The sequence below is a fragment of the Hetaerina americana genome, unplaced genomic scaffold (assembly GCF_022747635.1).
Source record: "Hetaerina americana unplaced genomic scaffold, ioHetAmer1.1.p SCAF_11, whole genome shotgun sequence".
NCBI lineage: Eukaryota > Metazoa > Arthropoda > Insecta > Odonata > Calopterygidae > Hetaerina > Hetaerina americana.
The window spans coordinates 39,113,484-39,126,599 of record NW_027286181.1 but is presented as its reverse complement, the minus strand read 5'-3'; positions in this window follow the sequence as shown (position 1 = coordinate 39,126,599).

The window sequence follows — 13,116 nt, the reverse complement described above, 5'->3', positions numbered from 1 at the left end:
GAATGCTTTGTCTATTGAGTTTTCTGTCAACGGTAGATTCATGTTTGCAGTTGGGGGGGGGGGGGAGTGAAACGCAGGGTGAGATTGCACGATGTAAATAAAGTTGTAAGTTTAGAATGCCTAATGTTTATTTTAATTTTCAGTAAATAATAAAATAAAGGGAAAAATTCGAAGAAAGAAAAGTAAGTTGATGCAGGATAAAATGAGAGGCAGTGAAGTGCTATAGACGATAATAAATGGGAAAATGTTGGGAAAGCGAGTTGAAGGAAGGGATAAAATAGGTATTGTAGATGGAATTAAGGAAGGTAAAAAGTTTGCAGCGCTTAAGAACGGGTTTTTGTAAAATATAGAATGGATTTTAGGATATGTTTTTCATTCTTTTAGGGGTTTGACAATACACTATTGTGAAGAGACTTAGTACACCGAAAAATTACCCTAATCTGGTAGATAACTGCTAATAATAATAAAACGATATCAACTTCAAGGTAAAATCCAATCCAAATTATCAATTTTAAAGCTACTTTCAACGAAAGCACACTGTGTATCTTCATTTAATTCATTTTGGCATTAAAACCATTCATCAACGATACTGCCCTATTCTTGGGTACGTAATAAAGTTTTTCTTCAGGATTGTCAGTAATGTATCTTTTTTCTCCACTGAAGTATTATAATCTCAATGTGATAAATATACAAGCTTCCGGTTAAGTTTGTCTCTAAAAATATTATGTCGATTACCTAGATGCATAGGAGAGGAAAAGTTAAATGTTAATGTACTCCTTTTTTAAATTATCCAAATGCCTTATTCGAATTCATCCCAGAAGCGCGAGTTCCTGTGATCTCACCTGTCGAATGCCGAACAAAGAAGTGGTGAACGGAAATGCATGAAATCAGGCGATGCCGACTAAACCAAACATTGTTTCCAAGGTGGCAGCAAACAGCTAAAAACATTCGATACATTTAAATCTCATTTTTAAATTAAGAGAATTGGAGTTCAGCAGCCTGATGCCACAAGGATGGGGAGGAGGATATACTACCTTGATCAAAAATTTCCCGGAATTTATTCAGAAAATTAAAAATACAAGTTTATTCATCTAAATCTATATTGTCCCCTTCAAAGTAATCCCCATCGACTGCAACACACTTATGCCAGCGCTTGATCCAATCCTCGAAACATTTTTTATATTCGGTTTTCGGTATGTCCATCAGTGCTTCCTGCGATTTTTCCATTACTTCCTCTCGGCTGCTAAAACGCGTTCCCCGTAATGGTTTTTTAACTCGATTGAACAGAAAGAAGTCACAGGGAGCCAAATCAGGTGAATTCGGTGGCTGTTGGATGGTATTTGTTGCATTTTTCGTCAACAAATTACGAATAATGATAGCACTGTGCGACGGTGCGTTATCATGGTGCAAAATCCACGAGTTTTCTGCCCACATTTCTGGTCTCTTTCGGCGAATTGCTTCACGCAAACGTCTCATAACGCCCAAATAATACTCTTTGTTTACTGTCTGGCCTTCTGGCAAAAATTCATGATGCACTACACCGTTGTAATCCATGAAAACCGTCAGCATTGCCTTCTTTTCGACTGAAAACGACGTGGTTTTTTTGGTCTCGGCTCATTTGGTGAACGCCATTCACTTGCCTGATGTCTGGATTGCGTGTCGTACCCAGTAATGATCCTTTTGATGAATGTGGGATCGGATTCAGCCTCGCAAATCATGTCTTTTGCGACGTCAACACGGTCTCTTTTTTGCATGAAATTGAGGTCTTTTGGAACCAACTTTGCTGCTACACGACGGAAACCCAAATCATTAACCACAATGTCTTGGGCGGATCCATAGGCAATGTTCAAGTCCTCCGCTATTTCTCTGATGGTTAATTTGCGGTTATTGACCAACATTTCTTTTACTTTATCAATTTTTTCACCGACTTTCGATGTCGATGGTCTGCCACTGCGTTCATCATCTTCGATTGACTCACGACCACTTCTGAACCGCTCGTGCCACTGGTAAACGACCGTTTTTTTTAGAGAATCGTTGCCGAAACACTTTTCCAACATTTCCAACGTCCGTGCGCCACTAAATCCGTTTTTTACGCAAAATTTAATACAAGTTCGTTGTTGCAAATTTAAATCCATTTCTGCAATTGTAAAAAATCGCCAACACACACAGAGATAGATGTACTCTTGGCTACGTAACTTTTGCAAATGTCAAGTTATGACACTAAGATTTAAAGGGAATATCAACAACAGATGTACCAATTTAACAAAAAAAACAGAAGTATAGTTAAATTCATGCAAAAAGAAGCACCACACTAGTTCTCATCCCACGTCTTAGCGAAAGTGAAAAAAGTTTAAATGATGCGATCTCTTACCGTAGCAGTTTAATTTATTGGGTGAAATTTTATCTCAAAGAGATGCCTTCGCACACTTCTCGTCTGAAGTCGTTACTGCCCTCGGATAATATTTCAATCGTAGGTCCTTGAATTTACTGCTTCCTCGATCCGCACTTAATCTAATTTCGGTGTTCGTTTCGGATGTCTTCGTCGAGTACCGACCGTCGATCATGCCTTTTCCTTTCTCTCCTGGTAGTCGTTTCATTCGGTATATTAGGGAGTATAATATTCGCCCACTGCATTGGGCCCCCTTCCATAAACTTCCTTCATAAAAGTCCTACCTCCCTCAATCGGAAACTCACATCGTCTACCCCAACAGTGCCATCTGTGCGTCACCCGCTGGAAGATTTACAACTACTTGACTCCCTAGCGCTCACGTCGCTGTCTCGTAATACTCGATCGTGAGGCATGCTGGGGCAGGGTTTGTCACCCATGGAGAACGCGGGGGTGAGCGAAGGGATTGTGCCCGTCCGGCCCAACGCAAATAGTCAAACGTGTGGGAAGTGGCGGGAAAAAAATGAGAAAAGCGCCACGATTTTCTTTCAGGTCTATGCATACAGAATTTTTTTATATATCCATGCTTACCTTCACCTCCTATGCAAAACGTGGTTGGTGAATGGGACGACTAAAGGCATCGTATTAAAAGATTCAAAAGTTCCAGATGCATAACAAATCCTTTGCAACACCTTTCGACTCGATTTTTTTCGAGTCAAGGTATATTTGAATGAGAACTATTGAAAAAAAATTCCCTCCTACTGCTCGAACTAAGGCTTTTTGATGCTCCAATGAGTATCGATAAATCATTTTTTCATCAAATATTCGATGCAATACGATTCGTTCAAATGATGACGATGTATTCCATATTTCTAACGTTGAGATGTTTTCGATATTTACCATGATTTCAATGCTTGCCTTTTGATTTTGAAGGTTCCGTTTGTTCTTTGCTCGGTCACTATGATGTACATTAAAATGTTTCCCACGGTAAACAGCTATCGAGGTTCGACGGAAAGTTTTATTTTTCCGTAAGTCCTACTCTTGGCTCTGAAGCAATAGATTCTTTTATGGGTTAATTCTGGTTTCCGTTACGAAAATGTTTTAGGGATGCTCCACGAAGATGGTTTTGTTTACGCAACCAGATCTTTTTTATTCTTCGTAAAAGAATGCATCCGGGTTTATGGAAGCTTCCGCCAGTTCAGGGGAGTCACGTATAGCACTCAGTCGGTCTTTCATACAAAACCTCGTTTTAAAGATTTTGCATTTATTTTGCGCGATATCATCCTCGTCTCATTCCAGGTTTGGTGTAAATCGTCATGGTTTACTTGGCAATGTGGCGCATATTACCTGTAACATAACGCAAATTCAAATCAAATCAAAAATCAAAAAAAGTCAAATCAGACTACTTGGAAAATATATTTCGCTCTTACATTAATACATTTTGTGCCATTACTTTGCAACGACGCAAGGAGTGAAATAGTGTCAATATGCTAGAAATATACAAGTTTAAATGCTATTAAATGCTAAGTTTTAGCTTCACCTCTTACATTGCCTCTCATAAGTCTGTCACATCTTTTTTGAATTGAACATTAATATGTAGTAGTGCTTCTTGTGGTAGTATTTTAGTGGTAACGTTTGAGATGCTAGTTAAGCTTAATAGAATCTAAAACAAACCCGTTTTGTAGCATAAATATTCACATGAATGTATATCTCGTAGCATCATATAACCCCTTAATCTTTGTGTTAACCTATTTTGTTAATATATGCAGTTTGAACTTACTAAAATATAAATAAACACTTATACATATGTCGTATGACATGCCTATCCCATAAAAGACTTTTATATCAGATAACTTGACTAAATATTATCTTTTATAATCGAATAACACTGAATGCATAATATTATTGATTCATTCTGAAATAGCTGAGTTTTCTTGGGTAAACATAGAGGATGGCAAATTTTCACTAATTTTAAAGCTGAGAAATATGAAAGCGGCTCAACATTTCATGTAATTAAACTTTAATCCAAAGTAGATTTTGTAGTATTCGTAAGTATTATACCTACATTATTGCTACTAGGCACTATTACTTATTTCTTTTTAATATAATAATCAATAAATATCATGCATACAATGCCAGAATATTCCCTCTCTCGCTAGGATTTTTTACTTTAAAGAGTGGCCCATTTCATCGCATTTGACAAATTCGAATTTTGCCATATTTTCCGGCTTTGCCATTTGATATTTTTCACCAGTTAATTTAAAGATTACATTCTTAGCTCCAAATTAGTCTTTGCAGACATGTAACTCCGTTGATAATTGTATTAGTGAAAAAGTTCGACGGAAAATCGTCTTTCTAAATACTTCCTCCATCGATTTCCACTTGCAAGAAATTCGAACGTCTTTTGTTTTCGTCTTTTTACTAACAAGACATTCACACTTTCACTCGATAAGAACTCGATGTCTTTAAAAGAGTGGTCCAACGGCCGGGCGGTCGAACAGAATGGATGCTTTCACAGAAAATCCATTCTAACTGTTGGTGAGCGGAGACCGAAGAATCAATGACGAGGTGAAAAAAATATAACGCCTTGCCGATGGATAATCGGAGTGAACAGCGGGAAAGGGACCGATGAATTTCTATCAAACTTTTGATAAAAGGTCAGAAAGAAAGTAAGACTTCAAAAGTAGAGGTGAAAATTGAAGGTTCGTTCTTTTTCTTCATTTGATGATAGTTACTCTCGCATTCACTGATCTCTTGAAGGATCATCAGCTCCAAGACGTTTCGTCCTTATCCCCATCAGTGATTTTTTCCACTTGAATGATTCGTTAAAACTATTCGGAATTGAAAGCCGACGAAAAGGAGGTTGATTTTATTGCCGCAGCAGTTTCGTAAGATTTATGAAAAATTATTAGTTCCGTGGTAAATGTTTTTCACTTTGAGGCAACCTTTGGAGTTATTTTTTATACGTTATTTTTTGGAGTTATTTTTCATGTTATTTTACTCACCACCATACTTTTCAATCTTTTTGGATAAACTTTTCGTTTGTATATTTGTTAGTTATTCAGAGTAAAATAGTGGGCTATTTCATATTTTATGAGAAACAATTTAATTGTCCATTGATAATTTCCTTCAAGTTGCTTGCAGGTATTCATTGATGAAATTTAGAATCGGTCAATTTCTGTAAATATTCATTTAGACACATTATTGGAAAATCATTCGCCGAGTAATATCTTATGAAAGTTCCTTCAAATATGAAATTTTCAAAAATGTTTTTTTTGTATGACATATAATTGTGCTGAGTGATATACATGTTTGTGCAATTTTAGGAGTTTCATCTTTAATGAGGTAACCTGAGTGAGTCATCGATCGCGTTTTATGCATGCATTTCTTTCGGGATATGATCGCATTTTTTGTTCCCAATCAGTAGTATTTGACTTTGGGGGTTCTTAGAATGCTATTTAGAATTTACCCTGAACCTGAATCATATGCAGGTCACTTTTCCGTGCGAAAATGTCTTCAGACCCTCGTGCATGGACTTATGGGCGTTGCTGCTACAAGCTTAAATTCTGTATCTGATTTCTGATTGTGAGGAAATCCATATTTTAGAGCGACATGCATTTTAGGAGAGAGCAACATGCCGCAAGAACTATTGAAACTGAAATGGGAAAACGAAAAAATGATGCGACCATGATAACGGGCAGCCACAACCCTTTTTTGTAGAATGAAAATAAAATTTATATCTCCTTCGCAGTTCGGGCGCATAAAACGCATGGGTTACAGTGTATTTGCCGCCCACACCAGCGACAGAGCATTTTGCAGTCAAAGGCTCTTGAACCCCGTAAAGTTTTCGATTACGATATTTCGGGCGACATATATAGCTCCAAACGATTTGCTCGTGGATATGAAACCTAGATATTTGCTTTATCTGATTGTATATTTTCGTATGTTTTGCAATATTTGGACTTCTTTTCTCATGCGTGGTTGATGTAAAATCGTATACACTGTTTCGGTATTTTTCATGATAATATTAGTTTAATTTAAGAGAATATACGGAAAACGGAAGAATTATTAGTTTATGTATTGCGTTTGTTGAGTTGCGTATACCTCTCTGCTTTGATGCTGATGTGATTCATTTTTATGGCTTTCATATAACAGCTTGCTGTCTTGGACATGTGGTCGTTTTTCATTTAACTATTGCCTTAGTTAATATATCGCCGCAGATTTACTTTTACGTGTATGTAATCGAATTTTTGTCTCTAACTCTGTTCAAATTTTATTTGTATCGCAACTATTATAAGTTTGTTTTTCACACGCTACATAATTTGAACCTTAACACCAGAGATTCAGTCCGAAAGAAGTACTTTGAAAGTTAGAAATAACCGAAAATTATGGCAGGTGTAAGCTATCCTGTGCACGGATTGTACATAACTTTGGTGATTTTTCTATATTTGAAGTTTCAACACAAACTCAGTCACCACCTCTTATTTACAATATCTAAACGAGAACAGACGTGCTCAAAACATGCGCATATTCTCTGATGCATGCGCAAACGAAAAAAAGCACATAGTGACATGACGGCATTTAGTGTCGGTTAATCCGTATAGCTACGAGGGAATTTTTTCTTCTTTTCGTTCTTGGTCTCACAGCAAAACAAAGATTAAGTGTCCCAATATTTTTGATGGACAGATCTCGATAACAGCTACCTTATTTGTCAAGAACATTTGATAAAATCATTCATTATTCCTCATGAGTACATGAGGGGGTGATTTAGAATCGCGAAAAATATGCCGAACTCAGAGTGAATACCTTCCTGAATCAATGAAAAATTTGCTGAGCTTGATATTTAATAATATTTCATTCATTTTACTAATTTCATGCCTTGCCCCCATTTCTATTCATAGCAGTATGTTAGTTCCTATGCGTAATCGATCGTTTGTAAAAGCTCGCATCACTATCTAGCATAACACCTCATCTTATACGATCCGATCAAAATTCGCATTGTCATCAGCTATACATAGATACTATCATCAAAATTAGGTGTAGGTAAAATCTATTTAGAGAGAGCTGGGAGAGATGTTATTCATTAATTGAATTAATTCTTTTCCTGTTATATTTTTCACTTTAACCTTTTCCTTGTGAGGCTGTTTGGCCTGACGATGGAGTCTTGAACGCGAGAGTGAAACTTGTTATCATGGGCCAAAGCCCTTTTCCCATTTTTTTTTGTCGAGACTCCGTGTCACCGCCGGTTACTTTCGCCCTTCCGTGCATGCGTCATCCATTTCACTACATCGGCCGCCCACGCAAAGCAGATACGCCACGCCTTCGTGAACACGCCTCTTCCGCGACTGGACACCACCGTCACAGAATAGGCATCATCCATTTATTCCTTGCGTGTCCTCCATTTGCCAAATCCCGCACAGTGCTCCCTATCCCCCAAAGCCGGCTCAATCTCTCCTACGTGGCGATGACTAACTTGTGCTGACTGCATCGTACTACAGCCCCCGTTCGCCATCCCTCTGCGAATAAGATGCGTCGATGAAAATTTCTATGGCGTTGTTGTATATATATATTTATTTATATATATATATATATACATATATATATATATATATATATATATATATATATATATATATTATTATTAGGTAATCTACCGGTTAAGGTAGGTTTTGGATGGACACAGCTAGCAACTATATATTTTGTGACTCCTAACAAAACACAAAATCCGTCATCCTACTCTATATCGGGTCCCTCTTCATCTCTGAGTACTTTCTTCCTCCCTTCATCCCGTCCAACATCCCTATCCTGTTCCTTCCCTTTCCTCTTTTGCCCAACATTCTCCCCTCTATCACAGTCTTCAACATCCCACTACCGGTCAATACCCCCTTCATCCGCTTTTCCTGCCTCCATTGGATTTCTACCAACAAACCCCTGTCCTGGCCCACCATACCAAGTACTTCCTCATTTGTTTTCTTCTCTGTCCATTTTACCATCTCCATTCTTCTCCACACCCACATTTCAAAAGCCTCCAGTCTACGACTATCCTCCTGGTTCAATGACCACGTTTCCGCACCGTACATAGCTACGCTCCATATCAAAGTTTTTACGAGTCTTTTCTTAATATCCTTACTCAACGTCCCAGTCATCAACACCCTCCTTGTGAAAGCCTCTTTGCCTAGCGCAATTCTTCTCCTTACGTCCCTACTACTTTGACCGTGTTGGTCCAAAACACTTCCGAGATACGAAAACTGTTCTACCTGCTCTAGTTTTTGCCCTCCTATTTTAATGTTAAGCTTAGTCTTTTTCTCTATAGGAAATGTATACTATATATATACATTTTCTAGACATATATATTTTTTTTTCTGTTATATATACATACAAATTATCGAGGTATCAATGAACAATAGTCGATAAAATTAGGATATCGAACATTTCAACGGCATAACGGTCCCATTATAAAGTCGGTAAAATGATGTGCTGTACATGAATGACAAAATAAAAAGAGTTCAGCACAGGGATGAAACTTAAATCATACGGAAGGCATTTCGTGAAATCCTTCTCTCTTACGTAAATGGTCATCATAGTATGGACATTCAACCGGAACATCTACAAACGAAAGTTTCTCCTCGATATGCTCCTTAATAATTTGAAGATTTTATAGAATTTTGATTTATTGGGTGCTGGTTTATATTTTAGAGCAACAATGATTTATTGTTGTTCATCGCAAATTAGGTGAAATCATCCGTATTATAAAGACTAGCTGGTCTGTGTCTATTTGTAACCTTCCCTATAATACTGTCAGGAATTCATTCCTTGAGTTGGTGCGGTGAATGAACGATGTGCTAACAATGCGGCCTGCACAATTTAAAGTTAATGAAATTTTCTATAAGATAGTGCCCTAGTTTCCGTGGAAGGAATTAATCTGTGATGAATCGCTACTTTTCATCCACAGTGAAATTTCTCCTAGTGCTAAAATTGAGTTCCCTTTCTCCGAGATGTTATTTTCACGAATTTCAACAAACTCCTCTCCCCGCTGGTACAATGGTGAGACTCGGAGAAATCTTTAACAATTAGATCTTGAAATCTTTTTGAATTACTGAATAATACTAGTTAACATATTTTGCTGCATGCTGCTGATTTCAAAGTATTAAAATAAAATGAAGCATCGAAACTCTACTAGTATCATTTTCAATCATCTGTCATTTTGAGATGGATATCGATTAAACCGAACAAGGATATGAATGGGGTTTGTTTCGAACGATGAAGGAAAATTAAAAATTGTCAAAATAAAATAATTTTGCATCTTACGCAAAAATATGGATTTCCAGGGAAGTTCTATGCATTTGCTTGATTTCACTTTATTATTTTACCTTTCATTTAGTACGTTCGGTAACTTTTTAAAATAATTCAAGCAGATCATTATTCCATTGATGGAATATACTAATTAATAACTTATAACTTGTTATATTGCATGATTTCATAAAAAAATGAATTCAAAAAATGAAAATTGTATATCGATATCACTCGACGGTTTCATGAAGCACTTTTTCAATCACAAGTGGACAACGGTTTTGGAAATTCGTCTCTGCTTCAGCAGTGAAAGCTGCAGTGCAAACTTTTGGTATCTAATGTGAGCTGGGGGTTAGGATGCGAGCGAATCGTGATTACTACCTTAGCGGAAGGAAATTTAGGTGTAAGTGGTGCATATGCTGCACGTTCGAACACGCACGAGCTTTCTAATTTCCTACGCTTGCAATTTAGTGACAAAATAATCGCGGCAGTGGACTAGTGGTCAATTTACATGCATTTTCGCTTTGGTGAACTTTCCTTCTGAAGATTTCTAATTTTTTCCAAAAACAACCCCTTATATTGCAAAAACCGCTCAATATTCTCCAGAAATCACTAACGCTAGAAAGAAATTCCGAGAGCTGGACGATAGCTTACCAGGTCATATAATTGCGTGCATCTTTTCAAGTGCCACTTAATGGATTGAAGCATCCTCTTTCGAAAACTCTTAAGAAATTACTGATGGCGCATTTAGCAGAGTTAAAATTGGGATTGCCGAAAATAATTAGCTCAGATCTTATTGCTTCACCATCCGGCAGTTTCTCGTTTTATTAAAGAAGATTACCGAGTTTGAGCCTGCATTACAAGGTAGGGACTGCATACATATAATTATAACTATGTAAAAATGATATGATGATACGAATACTCGTACTTGAAGTACTTCATTCTCATCATTCGTCGTATCCTTAAAAAAATGGAATGCATGCCAATTAATGGCTGATGGGTAACATTGTATTTGAAAACACTGCGTATTGTCTCAAACATATTTTTACAGGTTAAATTGGCACATCTCCCCATCATCAGGAGAAAGCTTCCAGCAGATTTATTTGGATTTCATTTGCCGCACAGCCATCAAAGTCAGGTCTCTCCTCCGAAGGTCTTCATTTTTAATTAGTTATTACGTAAGCATCCCACTACCTCTTCGATACATTCAAGTCTTCGTCCTTCTGTGTTATTGTTTCACTACTGCTTTGCTTCTTTTATTTGATTTGGGAACTCTAAGCGTTCGAAGAGGGAGAAGATGCCTCAGGGTATCTAGAGGTTTATGGTATTCAATCCTAACTTCTTGAGTGTGCACTCGGAAGGTGAATATAATTGAAACTAATGAGGAAGGTGAGAACCGTTGCCTTAGAATTATTGCCTAATAAATTTCCTTATTTTTTATTTGAGTTGTTTTAATGGAATAATTTTTTCATACCATTCTTTTTCAGACATCATCATTAATTGTTCGCTCTGTTCATTTATTGAATCTCTTAAAAGTCAATTGTAATAAGTAATAAAAGTTGCAAATAATTGAAAAACAATAGGTTCCGAACCTCTTAAATCTTTCAATCCTCCATGATACTAACTTGCACGGTTCAGATGTTATTCAGATATTATAAGTAATAACCCTAGAAAAATGGGTGATTCCATGTTTTGACTCCCTATTGATCATAGATTTGGGTTGTATTAATTGGAGATAAAAATAAAGTCCAAACTAATCTATATAGTTATTTTACTCCTACTATTCTCAGATATGGTATCAGCTAATGCGATAAATTTTAGTAAGAAAAGCTCATCCGCCAAGACTAGGATTCGATCCCTGATCCTATATTTCCCGATCCAGCGGTTTATCCAGTTAAACTACCAGGACCAAAAATCATGTGTCATTAACTGGAAGTCTACTTTTGAAACAATTTGATTTATTTTAAGCACTTGCAAGCATTTATCTTAATCTAAACTTCACTAAGCAAACCTTTACCTTATCGGATTAATTGTATTTGTTATGGAGTAAATATACGAACACGAAGTACTGTTTCTTAATACATGGATATCAAGAAAGCAGAAATTATGTACGCATAAAATGCGAGGGTTTTTTGAACCAGATTAGAAAAATTCACTTAAATCAATGAAAAACTCATTTCAGGTTGAACCACATGGTTGAACTAAAGGCCCATGCAGCTAATCCCGAAAAATTCCTCTGGATCGCCATTGGTGAGTGTTTTTACGCTGTGATCTCCGAGGGTATTCATTCTCTCCTTTAAAAGTAGAAAACTTAGTTTGATCTGAAATTCATTGCTGTATGGTTTCAGAGACAAAATAATTTGTTGACATTCCATTTTGCTCTCTATCTTCTAAAAGTTAAGCAGCATCTTATATAAATGCCATACTCTACATACTTTCTCTTCGTAGGACTCATCAATTGCCTAATCTTATCTGGAGTAAACATTTCAAGGACGTTGAAACTATCTTAAATCTATTGTGAGAGATTTTTCATGCATGAATTATTGATCTGTTTTGTTATGAGTTCGAAGAAACTTGGAGCAAATGACGGCATTAATTATTATTTCATTTTTGCCAGAAAATGGGCTTCAGGAAATGTTTTACTAGGCTCGCCATTGGGTGGGCAGAACTTCAAATGTTTTATATTTAGGTACACATGGCAAATCCCCGGAGATTCAGGAAGATATCAGTTTGACTACGTTATGGTTAGGCATATATTTAGGAACAGCATGGTCAATTCGTAGTTTCCCCGGGAGCAGATGCGGACTCAGACCATGTTTTAGTTATAATGAAGAGTAGTATCCGATTCAAATAGGTAAAACATAGAAGACGGCATAGGAAATGGAACTTGGATGCATTAACAGGAACAGTTGGAAAGGAGTATCAGCAGGCTTTAGAGATAACCATAAGTGAGGAAAGAGAGCTGGGTATTATAGAGGAAAAGTGGGATCATATCAAAGAAGGGATATCGGGTTTCGCAAATGAAACTTCAGGAAGGTAAGTTTTGGATCGAGATGGTGCATTTACTAGCGTACTGGCTTTTCATCCAGATGACCCGGATGCGAATAATGAAGACGGTAGATTTTTTCAGTGGTATCCCGATACCTACCTAAGGTGTTTTGTGGAGAGAACTTTAAGGGAGTGCGCCGTCCGTGGGACGTTTAACTGCGGACCCTTCGGCGTCTTTCGTTAAGAGTAGGCTAATGCCAAGGCCGGGTTTATCTCCACCCTTCACTCCTTTCCTATTCCTCCTAAATGGAGCAAATGACCCCAAGCAGTCGGTCGCCTTCCCCTAAATACCCTACTATTAGGAGCTGTACATAGGAAAATGTCAAGGAAATCAAAGATTTCGGGCGAGATGATTAGAAGAATATATGAGAATAGGAAATGGAACAATGTTT